This window comes from Podarcis gaigeae (assembly GCF_964106915.1).
Source record: "Podarcis gaigeae genome assembly, chromosome: 8".
Lineage (NCBI taxonomy): Eukaryota > Metazoa > Chordata > Lepidosauria > Squamata > Lacertidae > Podarcis > Podarcis gaigeae.
The window spans coordinates 58,508,988-58,528,943 of record NC_139684.1 but is presented as its reverse complement, the minus strand read 5'-3'; the positions used below and the strand labels follow the sequence as shown (position 1 = coordinate 58,528,943).

General features: G+C 48.8%; 1 long non-coding RNA gene across 1 annotated transcript; it reads left to right on the top strand.

The window, feature by feature from the left end:
* The first annotated feature begins 17,864 nt into the window (after positions 1-17,864).
* On the top strand, positions 17,865-19,626 carry LOC310850460. Its single transcript, XR_014567340.1, has 2 exons — positions 17,865-17,947; positions 19,380-19,626. It is a non-coding gene; the product is annotated as an uncharacterized lncRNA (long non-coding RNA).
* Positions 19,627-19,956: the final 330 nt, after the last annotated feature.

Genomic DNA, 19,956 nt, shown 5'->3' with positions numbered 1-19,956 from the left:
ACAATTTTGCATATGCCTCTCTGTTCAGATGCAGGGTGATGGTTTATACGGTTTATAAATAAGTAGATGATAATGATGCCATCAAACCAGGTACCTTGTATGGCTTCCATTGCACGACAACTTATTCACTTCTCAGATTTAGTTACAGATAGGTAGCCGTGTTGGTCTGCCATAGTCAAAACAAAACAAAAATCCTTCCAGTAGCACCTTAAAGACCAACTAAGTTAGTTCTTGGTATGAGCTTTCGTGTGCATGCACACTTCTTCAGATACACTGAAACAGAAGTCACCAGACCCTTCTATATAGTGAGAAGGTGGGGAGGGGTATTACTCAGAAGGGTGGTGGGAATGGGTGATTGGCAGATAGCTGACATCACACATACCATCTCGGGACTATTTAATTGCTCATCGTCTAACATTGTGTATGCCATCAAATGCCAACAGTGTCCTTCAGCTCTCTATATTGGACAAACAGGCCAAACCTTAAGCCAAAGAATAAACGGACATAAATCTGACATCAGAAATCACAAGACAGAGAAACCAGTAGGAGAACACTTCAATCTCCCAGGACATTCTATACAAGATCTCAAAGTAGCTGTTTTACTACAAAGGAATTTCAGAAATAGACTGGAAAGAGAAGCTGCTGAATTACAACTTATCACCAAACTTAAAACCATGGAGAAACCTGGCCTGAACAAAGACCTTGGATTCTTATCTCATTATACATGACAAAGCCATTTTGCACCTTTTCACCCCTTGCTTCTTCCTGTAAGACCTATTGCAGTCGTTAAGAGTCGTCAACAGGCTCATCACAGCTATCTGCCCATCACCCATTCCCACCAGCCTTCTGAGTAATACCCCTCCCCACCTTCTCACTATATAGAAGGGTCTGGAAACTTCTGTTTCAGTGTATCTGAAGAAGTGTGCATGCACACGAAAGCTCATACCAAGAACTGACTTAGTTAGTCTTTAAGGTGCTACTGGAAGGAATTTTTTTTGTTTTGACTTCTCAGATTTGTAACTGGTCTTCCAGCCCTCCTCAAATGACTATTCTCCTTCCCCTCAAGCAGGAAATTTGTCTCCAGACAGCCCCTGGACATGCTTCCCTCCTGCATCTCCCCAGCAATGCATAGTTGCAGGTTGGGGAAAAATATATAAAGTGGCAACATCACTCTTTGCATTTCATGGATGCTTTAGTTAAGATCCCTTCATAGTGGGGGGTTGGACTAGATGACCCTTGGGGTCCCTTCCAACTCTTTGATTCCAGGATCTGTTGCAATTTGTGGGAGGGGGGAAGTGCTAACATTGGGCTTTGTGGGTGTCATGTCCCGCCCCAGCCAACATCTTGCTTTTGCTATTTCAGCCGGTGAAGACCCACCTCTTTGTACTGGTCTTTGAGCAAGGGAGAGGAGGGGTGCTCCCTGCACTGCCGCTCCCTGGGACTTTATTGGTTTCTGAGTTTATTGTGGAGCTGTTGCTGTCTTTTTTTAAAAAAAAAATCTTGTATCATTATTAGTTTTATATTTTTCATTTGTGATTTTCATTCTGCCCTGGGACCTTTGATTATAAATGTTCCTAATAAATAAACACACACTGGGGACCTATGAGGGAAGAGGCTGCCATTGGCAGCACCCAGTTATTGATATTATTGCACTCAGCCAGAGAAATGTTGTCCCTCTAAATCTAGGCTCTCTGATTGGGGAGAATTATGACAGCTTCCCAAATATGAGGCCAGAGGGCAGACTTCCTGCTTACCTTCCCCTGGCAGCTGAAGTGGAGCAACAGGGACAAGGAGATGCTTAATTAGAGATAAAAGTAAATAGGGTGGAGGAAGGAGAGCAGAGTATCCGGTTTCTGTGAGTGTTTGCCTACCGTCCTCTCCAGATTTATCTGCCTATCTCTGGCAAAGCCAGGAATCTCAGCAGTCACGGGAAGACTGCATACATGGGTCTACTTTTCACAAGATAATAGCACATAGCCAGACTTGACACTGGCCAAGGGAGGATAGGGAGGAGGAGTTGAGCAAGTTTAAAAAAAAAATGGCTGCATCCTTCTACAAACTGGTTGCTCCAGAAGTTTTGAACTACAACTCCTGTGCTAGCTAAGGCCAATGGAAGTTGTAGACCAAATCAGCTGCAGGCCCCCAGATCAGAAAAGGCTGGAATAGATGACATATGAAAATCAGGAAAAGAGGAATGTTTTTGCCTGATGCCTAAAGATATGTAACAAAGACACCAGGTGGGTGTCCCTGGGGAGAGCACTCCACAAACAGGGAGCCACCACCACAGAAAAGGCGCACACTTGCAGGCTCCAGGTCAGTTCATATGAGGAGAGGCAGTCCATTTTGCTGGTGTTTGTATTGCTGTTACTGCTTTTAACCTGTCCCAAGCTTTAGAGGAAGGAAGGAAGGAAGGAAGGAAGGAAGGAAGGAAGGAAGGAAGGAAGGAGGGAGGGAGGGAGGGAGGGAGGGAGGGAGGGAGGGAGGGAGGAAGGAAGGAAGGAAGGAAGGAAGGAAGGAAGGAAGGAAGGAAGGAAGGAAGGAAGAAGGAAGGAAGGCTATGTGTCTCCCTCCCTGCTAGAACCACATTTTCTGAAAAGCATAGCCACAATGGATCTTCAGCATTTTCCAGTTACAAGGACTTTCAGAGCAGCTGTGTTAGTCTATTGCAGAAAAACCAACCAAAGAGGCTCATGGCACCTTGAAGACCAGCACATTCATTATGGCATCAGCTTCCATGGACTTCAGGCCACTTCATCAGATGTAGCTCAGGATAACACTTCATGCATCTGATGAAGTGGGCTGTAGTCCTCGAAAGCTTCTGCCATAATAAATGTGCTGGTCTTGAATATGCCACAAGGCTCTCTGTTCCAATTGCAAAGATACTTTGACGATACCAAGGACAGTTGGAATGAAAGAGCTGCCTTCACTCCTCTCACTCCTGCCTTTTTATTTGTTTCTCTCCTAAATACACAACAATATGTTCTCCTCCTGTCTGGCAGACAAGAAAGGAAAATATCCCCTGGAGTTTACACCTCTCTTGCCTTAATTCCTGCGGATGGGCAGCCCCCATCTCCTGAGTATGTGCAAAACCTGAGAGGCCTTCTTGATTGACCACTGTCTTCTCCATCCATCCCCCCACCCATGCCAGTCACCATCCAAGGGCAGAACATACAAATGGCATGTACTGAGCATGCCTCTGTTTGCTTTCAGCTGAATCTGGTCAGGATTGAGCCCCACGATCAGTGAAGGCCTAAGTGTATTCAAGGAAGTCTGTTGAGATCAGCTACACTCTGGGATTTCCAACCAGGCAGCCCAGAGTGTAGCCAATCCGAGTGGGGTTTGGAGCCATGGCCATACAGCTGGCATCCCAGTACTGATGGGATGAGCTGGCATCTTTCTTGGCAGTGTGGCTCAAGTTCAAGCCAAGCTGCAAGAGGAAAACAAACCACTTGGGATCATGGTGACATCCGACTCCTGTGCCACAGAAATCAGGTTTCCACAGCGTGGAATCTGGGGTACAGAAGAATTAAGGAGTGTTCCACATCTCTGAGAAATTGAAATCTGACATGTAACCTATATCTGACCCAAACCTTAAATAAAACACAGAGGTTCATCAAGTGACTGTGTAGCCTTGGATGGAAGAGAAGTGAGACAAGAGCCCCTAATCCCCTTTGGGGGTGGGATGCAAAGAGACCCAAAGGTATTGGCAGATCAGGTTATCTAACTTAAATGGATTCATGGAACATTTGTGGCTATTGGCCATAGCAAGCTTTAGTAACTCCAAAGCCAGTCAGAGGAAGCCATGTTTGCATCATTCATTCATTCATTCATTCATTCATTCATTCATTCACTTCTACTGCCACGAGCAGCCAGAGGCACTCAGGAGTCGAGGTAGTTTAAGGCACCCCCAAGAAGAGCTGGCTGCCTGCTGTGGGCAAAGGAAGATGGATAGGATCAACTGTTTGGTCGGATCTAGCAAAGCTCATTGATTTAAAGAACACTTAGGAAATATATATAATATTTCCAGAGCAGCTGCCCAGTTAAAAATCATAAAACAAGACACACCCGCACAGTTAAGAAGAAAAGAATACTTAAAACAATGCAAAAGTTTTAAAGCCTGAAAAAAAAAATTCCAAAGGTCTTGTGCAAGTGCCCAAAAGACATCAATACACTTCCATGAGGAAAACATCCCCCAAGTGGCTGTCGGCCTGCAGAGGGCCGGGAGGCCAGCTAGCTAGCCCCGGCTGGGCCGTCTCCTTCCTGCCGTCCCGCTGGGAAGAACATCACCTCTGCCCAACATAAATCAGCGACCCGGGCTTACTCAGCCAGGGCACACTGTCAGCAGATCGAACTGCGCACACAGAATAGGTGTGAGGCTTGTGGAAGCATACTACAACTACAGATTCATTAAGCATAAATCAGGACAAAGAAACATGTCATCTCTCTCTCATGTTGTCTCAGAGAGAACAGCAAAAGCAAAAGCTATGCACACAATGGAAGTTCCCAGCATACTGTGCTGGAACATAAACAGACATGTGACATGCAACAATTCCACACGCCTGTTCCTTAAGGTGGAATGGAAATGTCAACATGGCATGCCACTCACTGCTGTGAAAGGCATCTTCCCCCTCCACCCACCAGAGCTGGTCCAAGACATTTTACTACTTAAAGGGCAGGGTGCACTTAAGAAGCACATCTTTACCAGGCCTTTGACACCTGAGATATTTATTTTAGGACCCACACAATTCTTTTGATCATAATGAATTATTTTAACTGAGTTCAGTATTGTAGTTTTACACCATTGTAGCCTGTCCTGGGACCATGGGCAGGTAGTAAGAATAATAACGGCAGGCCCCTTGCTGTTCCACCTACAGAATCCAACCAGACTGGTAGGTGGGTCTTAGTTCAGTGCTGGTGATGATGGGATGACAGTGTCGTCCACTGCCTCCAATGGCAGGATAGCTTAGGGGGCCCAGGGCTGACCATCTAGCACAAACAGTGGTGTCCCCCAACCCTATGCCATTGCTCCCCCACCTCCCTGAGGCATGGACGTAGCCAAGATTTTTGTTGGGGGGCAGGACCAATGTGATTGATCAGTTAGTTAAGCATTTTTATTGTTTTACTTGATCTAGGGGGGGGGCAGCTGCGCCCATGCCCTGAGGTGAATGCTTCTCTCTACCTAATGGAAGGGCTGACCCAACCACCTCCCACGTTTCAGGCAGCCAGAAGTGGGTCTGAGGCTAAACGTGTGGGTAGAGTCATGTTGTAGAAGGGTCACCTTCCCACAGTTCTCCCCGAAGGCGACGCCAGCATGTGAATTGTGCCCAGAAACAGAGCGGCAGCTGGCAATGGTGTTCTTCAAGCACTGCCAAGGTATCAGCTAGTCCCAGTTAGCTGCATGGCAGCTGTGCGTTCTGAACTAACTGTACAAGGAATGGATCCTGCCATTTCGTGCGTTCTCATGCAGCTCTTAACAAGTGAGCCAAGCTGTGTGTTCCACAGGAAGGCACACGTTGCAGGGGGTTGGGTCAGATGACCCTTGGGATCCCTTCCAACTCTACATTCCAATGACTCTATATAATGTTTACTTGTAAGGATCTCACCGTTGGCGCAGCCTTTTACATTCCTCGGTTTCCTGTTGCTCCCATCCCTCCGTTAGCCTTTCAGCAGGATATGCCATTTCCCCTACAATTCGCTGCCCCCCTCCCACTGCCATCCACCTCCCTTCCAAGCAGTTGACGGCTGTGCTCTGCTGCAGATAATGATTTTGACATTTAAATTGTAAAGGGAGGAAGAGAAGCCGGGGTGCGCCTTCTGCTCAGGCAGAATTTGCTTCACATTTCCCTGATGAGACGTGACTGCCATTTGCTGCCTTCGGAAGAGCACGGAGGTGGAGGGGATAACAAGGAGGCCCGACTCTTGTGGCCTGCCCTTAGGCCGCTTCCTCAGGCATGGTGGGGCTCAGGGCCAGAGTCCTGAGCCCTTGAGAAGCTGGAGGAGGGACAATAAGCTGGAGTTCAGTGCCAAGAAGACAGTAAGTAGGGAGTCGATGCTTCCATGGATCCAGCTTTGCCGCTCAGGGAGCCTTGTTGACAAGCTGGGGCTGCTCCGCCACCTTGGGGCAGAGGTTGCTGCAATGTGGCAGGACTTTGGGCTGTAACACTTTTGGCTTCTCTCAATGTCTCATTTTCCCAGTCCTAAATTCAGTTCACTTCATTCCTGAATCAGCTTGCAATACATACATACATAGGTAAAAGGTAAAGGTAAAGGACCCTGGTTAAGTCCAGTCAAAGGTAACTCTGGGGTTGCGGCGCTCATCTCGCTTTCAGGCCAAGGGAGCTGGCGCTTGTCCACTGACAGCTTTCCAGGACATGTGGTCAGCATGACTAAACCGCTTCTGGTGCAATGGGACACCGTGATGAGTGCCAGAGCTCACAGAAACACTGTTTACCTTCCAGCCACAGAGGTACCTATTTATCTACTTGTACTAGCATGCTTTTGAACTGCTAAGTAGGCAGGAGCTGGGACAGAGTAATGGGAGCTCACCCAGTTGAGTGAATTCGAACCGCCAACCTTCTGATTGGCTAGCCCAAGAGGCTCAGTGGTTTAGACCACAGCGCCACCAGCATCCCTTATACAGTGGTACCTCGGGTTAAGTACTTAATTTGTTCCGGAGGTCCGTTCTTAACCTGAAACTGTTCTTAACCTGAAGCACCACTTTAGCTAATGGGGCCTCCTGCTGCTGCTGCCGCACCGCCGCAGCACAATTTCTGTTCTCATCCTGAAGCAAAGTTCTTAACCCAAGGTACTATTTCTGGGTTAGCATAGTCTGTAACCTGAAGCGTATGTAACCTGAAGCGTCTGTAACCCGAGGTACCACTGTACATACATACATACATACATACATGTGTATGTGTATTTTGAAAACACTTCAGTGCTTATTTCTCCAATTATGCACATTTTGGGCATGCCATTTTGCCTAAGATGCATGCTAAGGTTGCCATATGTCCCCTTTTTCCAGGATACATCCTCTTTTTCATGGGTAGAGTCGTCATAGTGATCCATAGTTAAAAGTAGAAGTTGGCAGGTGTGTCCTCATTTCTGCTCTTCAAAATATGGCAACCCTAAATAATGCATTGCTGTATGTTGTTTTCACAAATATATGCATTTACATGCACACACACACACCCAGTGTACACATTTTGGCATGTGTTTTGGCTGGAGAACACCTGTTGCAAAATTCAAAGAAGTGTGAACGGCAAAGGGGTGACACGATGTGCTTTGTGTGTTTCTTCAGGAAGTGCAAATGAGGCCAGTTCACACACTGAAATGTGAACTGAGAAGCATTTCTCCCCCACCCCCACCCCTGGCTGCCAGTGCCCTCAATCAGGGGAAACCAGGCCTTAGCGACTGTCAGAGCTGGGCGATTTAGAAGGGGTCTCCAACAGGCCTCACTGTCAACCACGGCTATAATAGGGATCATGTGCTATTGATTTAATGGCAACTAAATTGATCTGATGTTTTCATTAGGCTAAACAAATTCTCGCCACACAGGTTCATTCAAGGTGCGCTCACTGGAGGAAGCAGGGCAGTCAGATCGCCTTCCCTTTTCGTCGTAGAAAGATGATTTATCAGGAACAGCGCAAATGCTGACCGGAGGCTTAATAAGACCAGGTCTTTGAATCCATCCGGCAGCCTTCATGGGTGAGACAAGGGAGAAGTCCCTTCAAGAGAATACAGCAGTCTCACAGAGGGAGGAGTAAAGGAGCTTATATGGCAGGCAGGGCCGGCCCACTTGAGACAAAACACAAAATGCCCCCTGCCTCTGATACCTCCTCTGTCCCCACACCCTCGCTGCCATCGCCTCCTCCTCCACTGCTACTGGAGGCAGCTTGGGGCACTGAAGAGAGTGGCGCAGTGGGAGAAGGAGGAGCAGGCATTGGGGGGGTAGAGGAGGAGTGTCAGGAGCAAGCCAGCAGTAAATCACACCGTGGGAGTGAAGATAACTCTTTATTAGAGAAAGCAGGATCTGCACAGGAGTGCAAGGCCTAATCTCATCTCCAGTAGGTCTTGCCCCTATGAGGCAGTTTTGGAGATTTCCACCTTCCCACAGTTGCCTAAGTCCCCTCCTCTTCAGAGTTTTTCCCAAGCAATCTGAGACTGTGCCTACCTGCCTTTCCCCCTCCCACTTCATGCCTTTATGGGTACTGAGAGATCAGGCAGGAGGGGAGCTAGTCGCAGTATGGTAGAACGCCATGAACCTGGTGAGTACAGGTATCTTTTTTTTCTAGAAAAAAAGCACTGGAGCCAGTGGCGTAGCGTGGGGGTGCAGGGTGGGCCGGCCGCACTGGGCGCAACATCTGGGGGCTAGGGTTAGGGGGCGCAAATCCACGTGTTAGGGGGCGCAAATTACTTGCCCCGGGTGCTGACAACCCATGCTACGCCACTGACTGGAGCACACAATAGTCATCATGTTTCTCCCACCGGTCCGGTCCACAAATGAGGTGGAGTGAAGCAGCCACCTTGGGCAGGAGAATCCCATGATGTGGTGTACCCATGGATATTCCACACACCCCTGCTGCCATTGCTAGGATTGCATGGCTGTGGCTTCTGGAGAGATCTTTCAAGAATCCTGCAAGACCTCACACAATCTTGCTGGAAGCCGCAGCAACAGCAGCAGCAACAGCAACAGCAGAACCCCAGTAAGTGAGGCTCTGGTGGAAGGCAGTAGCTGTGTCACATTCCCATTTTGCCTCCGGCACTGAAACAGGGCAGGCCACCCCTGGCCACAGAGCTCGTTCCCCAGCAAGGCTCTTCATATGTCCTTGTGCGGTTGCCTGTAATCAAACAGGCCCTTTCCAAAGAAAAAAAGCCTCCCAGGAAGGAAGGGAAAGCGCTATCATCTAATCCCACTAGAAGTGACTGACACTGCCCTTTTAATCAGTGCTCATTGCATCATGAAAAAACATCACCGTTCATCTGCCTTTAATAGGCTTATTCATTTGCCCACTTAGACCCATGTCCCCTGCTCATTAAAACGCCATTCATAGCAGGGTGCTATTTCATGAAGTTCATTTCCCTAAGAGCTTCCCCCACCACCACCACCAATCTGGCTCGATAAGGCTGTGTGGTGTGCCCAGCCAGATCGACATTCACTCATTCCTCCTCTCTCTCTCTCTCTCTCTCTCTCTCTCTCTCTCTCTCTCTCTCTCTCCCTCTCTGTCTCTCATTGCACAGACCTGCTTTTGCCATTTCCCTTCCTTGCCATCACTCGCCCCAGCTCTGTGCACTTGCTAGGTTTGGACGCCTGCTTCTGCAGCATGTGGATCAGCAGGGGTGCACACACACACACACACACACACACACACACACACCACTGGACTCCTTCCACAAGCAGGTTGGAGGGTGATCACAACAATCTGGGCTTGCAGCAAAACTAGCCCACTGGCCCAACTAGTGGGGGAGGGGGCATCAGCCAGCCATGAGAGACAGAGGGAGGGGAGTCAGCTCTCTGAAATCACAGAGTTTGTTTGAAACCAATAAGGGGCTAGCATGCAGCAGCATTTGCCATCTCGGCCCCCTTCCGCCAGGTGCACTATTTTAGATTTCAGGGAAGGGATGGTCAGACCAAGGTGCTCAGGGAAAACCTTCATGCAGCCAAGATAAAAATACCCCAGACCAAAAGTTGTCTATATTAAGGGGGGGATTCACAATAAAATGCTTCTGAAATTTCATGAAGACTTTAAAAAAAAGTTTGTGGAGATGCAAAGCACTGAGAGATGAGAAACAGAGAGAAACCAAAATGGAGAGATTCCCTCGCCTCTGTTGCTCACACTGGGACTATTAATGACACATTATATACTATGGTGCTGGAGGAGACTCTTGAGAGTCCCATGGACTGCAAGAAGATCAAACCGATCCATTCTGAAGGAAATCAGCCCTGAGTGCTCACTGGAAGGACAGAACCTGAAGCTGAGGCTCCAGTACTTTGGCATCCTCATGAGAAGAGAAGGCTCCCTGGAAAAGACCCTGATGTTGGGAAAGATGGAGGGCACAAGGAGAAGGGGACGACAGAGGACGAGATGGTTGGACAGTGTTCTCGAAGCTACCTGCATGAATTTGACCAAACTGTGGGAGGCAGTGGAAGACAGGAGTGCCTGGCATGCCCTGGTCCATGAAGAGTCGGACACGACTAAACGACTAAACAACAACATACTAGATGTTGAAGAAGCACCAGTTGAAGAAGCCCCTTCTCAAGGGATCCAGAGCCAGGATTATGCCCTGTGCAAGCACTTCGGCTTGCAGGGGTGGAGGGTGCGGGGGCAAATGTTTAACTGCTCTGCCATATCTAAAGCAACAGCAGCAGCAGCAACCATCAGCCGATTCTCCCTGCCCATTCAGAACTACCCTATGAGGGAGAGTCTGATTCTCAGCAAGTTTTGCTAGCTTTGCAAGTGTGAATACCCAATCATCCCCCCCATCTGAATCTGAAGCGATCCTGTCCAGAAATAGATACCTAAGCAAGAAGGGAACAAGAAGCAGCAGGTGGAGATTAGCAAATGCAGGTGGGACAGTGGCTGGTTGGCCCAGGAGGAAATCTGGTTTGAGGTGGGGGGGTCCCCTGCCAGGGAAGCAGACCACAGAGAGCGGCTTCCTCTGCCTTGCCACCCCAAGCCTTCGGAGACCAGAGCCCCCTCCTTCTGCCTGAACGGTAAGGAGAGAAAATTAGTCATCCCCCTATTGACATCCAGCTAACCTGTTCTATTCTCCCCTAATTATCCCACTGGTCCCTCAGCCAGCCATTGATTGGAGTTCAATGACAATAACCGCCTACCACTCAGAAGCCACCCAGGGTGCTAATTAAAGGTTGCTCTTGATCTTGTGCGTTCCCCTCATCAATGAGGACCAGGCTCTTGGGAGTTTGCCGCTCCTTAGCTCCGGGGGGGGGGGGGAGGGTTTGACATCTTTGGCAAAGGCCTCAGGGGACTCTGGGGGGTCATGCTCTGATGTAGGGGAGTGTGTGGTGACCTGAGAAGAGGCAGTGGGGGGCAGGGAGTGGCTTGGCCTACCATCCAACTTTTTCAAGCCCCAAACCTGGACAAAAGTGAGTCACGTGACCCATGCCTCACTCATGCAACGAAAAAGTGTTGGTTTTTTTCAGCATGAGAGGACACAATTCAAAACCCAAAATGGCCATCACAATCTCATGCGGGGAAAACAGGAGGTCTGGGGGTTTTCAGGGCATTTGGCAGGTATGGCTTTGGCTAAATGGCATAGGGCCTGTGTAGAGATGGGAAGGCCTTGGGGGAGAACAGAAAAATGGGGGGGGGGGGCTTTTCCCTGTTGTTTTCCTGTCCCCCCCCCCATTTTTTCCATTTTCTTCCAAAGCCATTTTCCCCCCCAGAAAAATTGGAGAAAAAACAGTTTGATATAACAAAAAAAAATCCTTCCAGTAGCACCTTAAAGACCAACTTAGTTCTTGGTATGAGCTTTCGTGTGCATTTTTTTTTTGTTTTGACTATGGCAGACCAACACGGCTACCTATCTGTAACTGGAACAGTTTGATATAGTTTGAATATTCCACACACTTTTTCTTTCGATTTTTCTGGGGAAAAGCAGCTTTGCGGAAAATCGGGGGGGGGGGGACTGGGTTGTTGTTCTTCAAATTTTCCGGGGCTTTTCCGGGCCTTCCCATCTCTAGGCCTGTGAAAGGTTTGCTGGGAGCCATTGCTGCCTTTGAGGCAAACAAAGGTTAGCCACACACACACACCCTAAAAAGTTCCTACTCTAGACTTGCATTTGCTTTGCCTGGGGCTCCATGCATGGGTGTGTAGCCACTGAACTTTGCTGCACAACTAGAATCCTGCTTATGGAAGCCACCTTTGCCATTTTAATTTCCTGCCCTCCCCAGCTGGGCTTCAAGTTCCTGCAAACGTATCTGAGGTAAGGAAATGTGTTAAATAGCAAATGATGCAAAGCACAAACTCAACTTATTTCCAGCAGTCACCTCCCCTGCTCACTTGTTGGGTGTCATGAACTGGCAGGGCCACAGGGAGGTGGAAGAGGGTCCTGGTGAGGGGTATAGCCAGGACTGGGACACACTGGGGCAAGCTGGGGAAGGGGAAGGGGAAGGAGTGGGTGCTGTAGGAAATACTCACTGGGTGATGGAAGCTGGTGAGGGGATGGGGGTCCATGGGCGTAGTCAGGATTTATGGGGGCAAGTTTTATGTTGTGGGAGCAGAACCGAGTTATTTGTGATCAGTTAGTTTAGTATTTTTCTTTATTTACTTGATTTGGGGGGACAGCTGCCCCCGTTGGCTATGCCCATGTGGGGGTCAGTGCACAGGAACCAGAGCAGCAGGACCCATCACCAGAGCCAGAGGGGCCCCTGTCTCCATGAACACGGTGGGCTCTGGGACATAGGGAGCAACGGGAGGGGTGCTCTAGGAGGCTGAGGCAGGCAAGGACCCACAGCCCAGCTCCCTAGCTGGCCAGGTGGGGCTCACTAGCTCTGGGATGAGGGATGTGATTCTTCAGCTGGAGCAGGAACAGGTGAGGGTCCCATGCCTTGTCAAGCCCAGATGCTGCAATCAGCATGCAAGGTATAAAAGGGCAGCAGAGGTGCTGGGTCTGCTCAACTGCCCGTGATGGTTGGACCATGGCTTGGATGTTCCAGGGAGCTCTTTGGGACTGCTGGTGTGGGATTGACTTCCAAGTGCCTCAACCCCTGGACTGACTGCAGAGGTGGGAACCTGGCCTCTCTGGCCCTGATGGCCTGCTGAGCTGTGTGCTAGCATCTGCCATGCGTTCCTGCACTCCAGTGGGACTTGCTGCCAGATACCTCGTGGTTCAGGACACGGGGTATGATGGCTTCCAGCATAGGGTGGTTTCTGTTGGTGTAATTTGGAAAAACGAGTGAAACTGCATTAAGTGCTTGGGCCATGTCCTTAACTGCCCACCCCCATGTCTGGATTCTGCTTAGCTTTAGCACCCCAGCTACACTGGGTGGCTTAGAAACAGTCCAAGGCTAAATGCCTGAAACATGACTCATCCACCCTCCCTTTCTCTAAGGAATATGTGTACAGCAGAGGTGGCTATAAAGTCAAGGCTGCATTCAGCAGCATTGACAGGAGTGTGAGGTATTCATTGAGAAAAGGGTTTTGTTAAGTGCAAGAGATCTATGGAGAAGCCCTCCAGGCCTCTCCATCTCGCCCTCAGACCCCTCCCAGCCACGCCCCTTCTCCCTAGGCCACACCCCTCACCAGCCCTGCTTTGCACCCTCCCTGAGTGTTCTTGCTTGGCTGGGAAGTGCCCTTGAACTCTGATCATGCCCTTTGCTTTTATTTGCATTTCACCTCCTGTTTATATTGTTCTCTGAAGTCCCTGTGCCCTCTTTAATTCCATTTTCCATTTCATCCTTCTCTGGTCCGCTTTCATTCACCATTACATCAATCTCTGCTCTAATAACTTTTATTTGCTCATCAAACAATTGCTAAAGCATGCCAACAGTGAATGGAATGTCCAGCAATGTATATTTGCCATACTAAACATTCTTCACCTTATTCACAAGTCCGTCTCCACCTTAAGACCTTCAATCTCCCTTCTCCACCTTAGGATCTTCACAGTGTTCTCTCTTATCAAAACACATTCCTTTCCCACAGAGGAAATATGAAGCAGCAACATTTCAATTTCAAGGCAACACTTTCGTCGGGAAAACAGAGAATTAAAAAAATTAAAATTCTTAGCACTCAGAACTCCCTTGATGGTTTAAAACTTTCTTGGTTCAAACAATTAGAACATGCTTTTTGTTCTGCCTTCAACCCTTTAATGTTTATTCTTCTTAAAGTCCCTTGCTTTTATCAATGGAAGATGGAGAGTGGGGTGTGAGTGTATGGAGAAAGTAGCCTACTGCACAAAGGGAACATTTACATGTCGCACCGACAGAATACAATGGGACCCTCAGGCAGCTCTAACAGCTGCAGAAATCATGATTCTCACTTTAAAGAGGAAACATGACTACTCCTTTCTCCTCCCTTACTGGCCCTCCCCCTGTGCCTTTAAAAGCCCAACCCAGTGGAATTAAAGAAGAGGTTTTCCTTGCCACTCTTCTCCAGGGAAGACCACAAGTGAAATAATGCCTGTCAGGCTGCTATTGAAGGCACAACAAGGTGGCAACCAAACTGACAATTGTCCAGATAAAACCAGAAACAGCTGCACGGCCCAAACTCACCTCTTGGCCAAATCCAGTGATGCACTGCCTTGCCATTCAGAGTCCGGGAGAGATTTCAGGCTGAAAGGAATGAGTTTCTCTCTGATGCACTGAGTTGGTCCAAAGTGTTAAGATGGGGAGTGCCTGGAGCTGCCTTCATCAACCTGGTGCCTTTCTGATACATTGGAACTACAACTCCCATGAACCACAGCTGGCTGGGACTCCTGGAAGTTGTAGCCCACAAATTTATGGAGGGCAGCAGGTTGGCAAAGGCTAGCCTTGAGGGAGGCAGGGAGATTCCATGGGAATCAGTCTCCAGCGGGGGGCAGGGGGGAATCCATCTCACCCAGGAGAGAGGGTGATTCCCTGGGAACTGGGCCAGCGAACCGCATTCCTGTTGAGTGGGGGTGCTCAGCGTACACTTCTTGCCTGAGCAACGGGATTATTCTGATCACGTCTGCGCAGGCCGGGAGATTTATTGACTAGTCTCTTCTCCATCACAATCCCAGGAAGAATTTCCTCCAAGCTTTGCAGAGCAAAAGTGGCAGGGAAGGAGAGAAAGGAGGGTGGAAAAAGAGAAAGAGAGAAGGGGAGAGAGAGAGACGACTTCAATTGTCTGTTAATTAAGTGTTTCGAATTGGCCGTGGCTCTGTGTGGCGTAATAGGGCATTAGAGGGCAGGAATGGATTTTGTGCAGGCTTTTTCAGCAGCTACAGGATGGATCAGGAGGAGAGTGCACAGCTCAGAGTTCCAGCAGCACCGTCCATGCATAGCCCTGCCTGGCAAGTAGCATTGCCATTTGGCAACTTGGAAGGCGGGTTGGAGGAATGTGATGTGGCAAAGGCAAAATCATCCCTCTGCTGACAAGACCCATTGCCACTGCACCAGCAACTTTTGCTGCCCCCTCTCCTTGAGTTTTCTACCCCACTTGTAACTAAGAACTTGTACCTACCTGGGTTTGCTTGTTTCCTCCTCCCTCCTAATTTATTTTCCTTTAGTATCATGCCTTTTCAGTAAGTCTGGGGGACGATACTGCATTTTTATTTTTATTTTGGTGAGAGATTTATAAGCTCCTCTAGCAGCCTTTTATTTTGGTGTCAGAGCAGGGTTTGTTTGTTTTTAATATACAAATCTTTAGACAAATAACAACAAGCACATGTTATTATAAGGTCACAGACCCAGTAAAACAAATTAAAACTCCAAAACTATGCCATTAGTAACATACGCTGAGTTAAAATATATGGTACTTATATAAATAAAGCACAGAAGCTAACCAAGATATAATTATATTAACAAAATCCTTTTACCAGTCCTTGCAGCAGCAGAAAAAAAGAAATCTAGCAACTGATTATGTTATTATTCTGTTCATGCCAGCCAGTAAATAGGCCAAATACCATTCAGAGGTCCTTCCCTGGGAATTTAAGTAGGCGGAGAGTAAATGATCTACTCTGTAATAGCTGCATACATAGAGAGCATGCAGTCATGTCTCCATTGCTCCATATAAATGCCTGTCGCCGGCAATTGTGACTGGTGCCCATTGGGACTGGTGGGGTGAAAAGCAAGGAGCCCAACAGTAGGTGGCGCCAGAGCAAACAGCAGGCAGATCCAGCTCATTCTAGTTTTGCTCCCCATCTGCACTATACATTTAAAGCAGTATCATGCCACTTTAAACAGTCATGGCTTCCCGCAAAGAATTCTGAAAACTGTAGGGTGACGAGAGTCGTTGTGAGACCTTTATTCGCCTCACAGAGCTACAGTTGGCAGAGTGGTTTAACAGCCAGTTCCTTTTCCCAGAAAACTCTGGAAATTGTATCTCCATGAGGGGAATAGGTAAAGGTAAAGGGACCCCTGACCATTAGGTCCAGTCACAAACGACTTTGGGTTTGCGGCGCTCATCTCACTTTATTGGCCGAGGGAGCCGGCGTACATCTTCCGGGTCATGTGGCCAGCATGACTCTGGTTGGCGAACCAGAGCAGCGCACGGAAACGCCGTTTACCTTCCCACCGGAGCGGTACCTATCTATCTACTTGCACTTTGACGTGCTTTTGAACTGCTAGGTTGGCAGGAGCAGGGACTGAGCAATGGGAGCTCACCCCGTCGCAGCGATTCGAACCGCCGACCTTCTGATCGGCAAGCCCTACGCTCTGTGATTTAACCCACAGCACCACCGACGTCCCTTATGAGGGGAATAGGGGTCTCCTAACAACTCTTATGCTCTGGAACACTTAACACTTATGCTCTGGAACACTAGAGTTAACCTCTGGGAGAGCTGAAGTTGTCTCCCCCACCCCACCCCACAACTTCGGGGGGCATGAGCTTCTAGGCAGACTTGCTTCTCCATCACTTCTCACTGTAATGATCTAAGCCAGCCTTCCCAGCCTTGTCCCCTCCAGGTGTTTGGGGCTGCACCTCCCATGTGCTGGCTGGGACTGGTGCGAGTTAATAGTAAGAAACATCTGGAGAGCACCCAGGTCAGAAAAGGCGGGGCAAGGCTCTTTGATCGTTCTTTCAGCTCAAGTCGCCAGGAATCGAGCAATTCCTTATGCCACAAATCTCCAGCCTGGTACTGTTTGGGGTAGCGACCAATCCCACCAGCCCCAGCCAGCGCATGGCTTATGTCCTCTTTGCAACCACATCTAAAGGGCTGTCACATGGAAGATGGAGCAAGCTTGTTCTGTGCTGCTCCAGAGGGTGTGGCCCAAACCAATGGATGCAAATAAGAAAGGAGATTCTGACGAAACATTAGGAGGAACTTTCTGGTGGTAAAAGACCCCTGTCAAAGGCAACTATGGCAGGGGTCAGCAAACGTTTTCAGCAGGGGGCCGGTCCACTGTCCCTCAGATCTTGTGGGGGGCCGGACTATATCTTTTGGGGGGGGGGGAATAATGAACGAATTCCTATGCCCCACAAATAACCCAGAGACGCATTTTAAATAAAAGGACACATTCTACTCATGTAAAAACACGCTGATTCCCGGACCATCCGTGGGCTGGATTTAGAAGGCGATTGGGCCGCATCTGGCCCCCGGGCCTTAGTTTGCCTACCCATGGACTACAGGGTTGCGGCACTCATCTCGCTTTCAGGCCGATGGAGCTGGCGTTTGCCCATAGACAGCTTTCCAGACAGCGTTTGCCCATAGGACAGTTTAGTCATGTGGCTAGCATGACTAAACCACTTCTGGTGCAGTGGGACACCGTGACAGAAACCAGAGCGCATGGAAACGCCTGTTACCTTTCCGCCACAGCAGTACCTATCTATCTACTTGAACTGGTGTGCTTTCAAACTGCTAGGTTGGCAGGAGCTGGGACAGAGCAATGTGAGCTCTCCCCATTGCGTGGATTTGAACTGCTGACCTTCCGATCAGAAAGCCCAAGAGACTCAGTGGTTTAGACCACAGTGCTACCTGCGTCCCTTTTTTGATAGTAAGTGCTGTTCAACAGTTGAATGGACTACCTCAGAAGGTGGTGGACTCTCATTCCTTGAAGGTTTTTAAACAGAGGCTGGATGGCCATCTGTCAGCGATTCCTTAGCTGTGATTCCTGCATCACAGGGAGTTGGACTAGATAGCCCTTGCAGCCCCTTCCATAGAACTCTACGGTTCTATTATTCTACGGCTGCCAAGCTGCAAATGTTTCACTCTTCTAAAAGACGGACCCTCTACATTACATTCTGAGCTTTGGAGCAGGGAGAGTGGGGGGGTGTTTGGGGGTGGTATCTTGGCGGATACACCTTAAAAGGTTTGTTTTCATGTTGTACTCTCACTACTTACACAATCAGCCTGCTCTCTCTGTGTGGCTGCCATGACATGATGCTGCTGCCAGAGGCTTCGCTGGAGCTTTGCTGCCCCCTGCTGCTCTGCACTGGGAATGTGAAGTAGTTTTCGAGAGTGGGGCTTCATTTCAGCCTAGCCAGAATGCTCCAGCAAGTTTCTACCCTTCCACATGCCAGTGTGATGTAGTGTAGTGGTTAAGAGCGGTAGACTCGTAATCTGGTGAACCGGGTTCGCGTCTCTGCTCCTCTACATGCAGCTGCTGGCTGACCTTGGGCTAGTCACACTTCTTTGAAGTCTGTCAGCCCCACACACCTCACAGAGTGTTTGCTGTGGGGGAGGAAGGGAAAGGAGAATGTTAGCCGCTTTGAGACTCCTTAAGGGGAGTGATAATGCAGGATATCAAATCCAAACTCTTGCTCTTCTTCTTTCATGCCACATGCATGGCCATCTCCACTTGGTTGCTGATTATTTCTCCAGGATTTGGGAGTCTGGGTGGCAGAACGTCCAAACGGTCCCCTGTCCCCATTCCCATTATGAATCCACTTGCAGAGTGTTTCTGCACATGCAGCCCAGGAGTGGGATCTGGGCCTGCATTTCCTCCTAATGACACACACTAAATCCTGAGGATCCATGAAAGCTTAGGCTACAAGATAGGCTTCCCCAGGCTGCTGATGCCCTCCAGAACATAGAACAATAGAACAATAGAATTGTAGAGTTGGAAGGGATCACCAAGGGTTATCTAGTCTAGCCCCCTGCAATGCAGAGACTGATGGGAGCTGTCATCCAAAACATCCAGAGAGCACCACCAGCCTGGGGAAGAGTGCTGCTCTATGGAAATCTATTAGCCTTTAAGGTGCAACTGGACTCTTAAGGGGAAGGGCTACAGGTCAGCAGTAGGGCATCTGCTTTGCATGCAAATCCCAAGCTCAGTTCCTGGCACCTCCAGGCAGTGTGGGAAAAGCCTGAGGAGCTACTGCCAGTCAGTGCAGACAGTACTGAGCTAGATGGACCAGTGCAGCCACACTCAGCATCAGGCAGCTTCCTACGTTCTTCCGGTTTTTGTTGTTTTCACCTGCCTCAAGGGAAGGTGTCTTCTGTTTCCCTGTCTGAGCAAAGGAGAAAAGACTCCTGGGAATGTCTCCTGCTCAAGCTCTGTTGATGGAGCAGGAGCTGCACCAGAGACAGGCCCTTCCAGTTAGCCCCCTACCCAGGAGCGATGGCTCCCTTCTGACACCCCATGCTCTGCTGGCAGCATTCGTCAGCAGCATATTTCCTTCCATGGCAGCTGCCACCTGCATTAACATAATTAATTATATTAGGGGCTGGTGGATTAGCCAATTATGAATGTGCCGATGTTCTAATTTTCCTTTAATTAATTTGTTTTGTTTACAATGCAGCAACATCTGTAGTGTCCCCACTGGACTGTACCAGGAATGAGGCAGGACGTTTCTCCTGGGAACTGGGGAACTCTTCCGCATGACAGAACTGTCTTTGAAAATCCATCATTTATTTCTAGGTTGATGTTTAAATACACATTTGAAGGGGCCAAGCAACTCTTGGCTGGATCTGCCAGCAGCCATCCTCTCTTCTGCTCATCAACATCTATGAAATTTTCCTGCTTAATAAAACTTACCAAGCATCCTATAGCAAGAGTTGCTTTGAACTGCCATCCGCAAAATCCATTAACACAGCTGAGAGATTTAAGTGCTGTGTGGGTCATTTTCTCCCTATTATCATTTTCTCAGTATTTGCCCAGCCATGCCTACACTAAGTTTGAAGATATATATTAACATTTCTAAAGGGATGGAGGCAGCTTAAAAGAGGAATCGAATTTCACTTTCATTGCTGGTCAAATGGTGTGCTTTGCCCAACAGGGGGCAGCAGAGAGACCTCTTTCCAAAGCCCTGCGGGAACTGAAGGTGGAATAATAAAACGATGCACTTTAGCACCATTTCCCAGCCAGATCAGGCTTGA